At 36.0% G+C, this 968-nt stretch overlaps 1 pseudogene; it reads right to left on the bottom strand.

The window, feature by feature from the left end:
• Window positions 1-61: 61 nt before the first annotated feature.
• Window positions 62-968, bottom strand: part of LOC105743658 — a 1,423-nt pseudogene continuing 516 nt past the window's right edge.

Raw genomic sequence — 968 nt, 5'->3', positions numbered from 1 at the left:
ATAAATGATTAATATTAAGGTGTAAAAACACACTTTTTCACAGAGGAAATAGTTTTAGTTTCTAAGGAGCATTCACTTCTGACATATCAATTCCTGACTTCAGTGGCTGCACACTGTGCACCTCTGTGCCACATCTAGGACAAGTAAAGTACATGTTAAATAAGAAACTTCTCTTCATATAATAACAGCAGAAAATGTGTTCACAGCCTATTTTGTGAGGTATGGTGGGCCATTCTCCACAGAGAACATTCTTTGCCATTGGTTACTGATGTACTGTCACTATTTGGGGCACCAGTAAGAGGGATACACCATGAAGATAATGTGGTTTTAAACTTCTGGATATTGATAAGTGGCAAGAGAAAAATCAGAAACTCAGCAAAACCATGCCAGATAGGTTCCCTATGCATATGCTCAAAGCCAACTTCATGGATGTTTTAGGGCTTGTAAAATACAGAATGAATGCCTAAGAAACGTTCCATTAAAGTGGCAAACTTTAATGGATTTTCAACTTTTTTGATTTTCCCTTTGAAGGAAAATCAAAAAATTAACTAACTCACCTAATTTCAAAAGTCCAAACACAAGATTCACACAGTTTGACTTTCCCAAATGATGCTAAACAATGATTTAAAAAAAAAATCATAACATCGCTCTTCTATCCACCTCCCACCAATGGTACATGCACCATACCAGAGTTTCTGATTCTTATTTGTGGATAATAACTTGCATTTGGGAAAAAATCATTTTTTTACTAAATATTCAAGATTGTCCCACAGTGGCATTTGTGGAGTAGAAGGGGAAAGCCACAAGGAAAGCCACAAGAATGCTTGCATTTCTGGGACCAAACTAACTGCTCCAGCACCTTTTTTTTTTTTTTTTTAATTTTATTTTAGTGGGTTATACGTAGGATTGGCAATGTCAGAAGTTGTTGCCTTGAGCCTTTCACAACTCAGCATATTAATATGGCTTTA

This window comes from Octodon degus, unplaced genomic scaffold, assembly GCF_000260255.1.
Source record: "Octodon degus isolate 3935 unplaced genomic scaffold, OctDeg1.0 scaffold00146, whole genome shotgun sequence".
Classification (NCBI taxonomy): domain Eukaryota; kingdom Metazoa; phylum Chordata; class Mammalia; order Rodentia; family Octodontidae; genus Octodon; species Octodon degus.
This window is presented reverse-complemented; position numbering and strand designations above follow the sequence as displayed.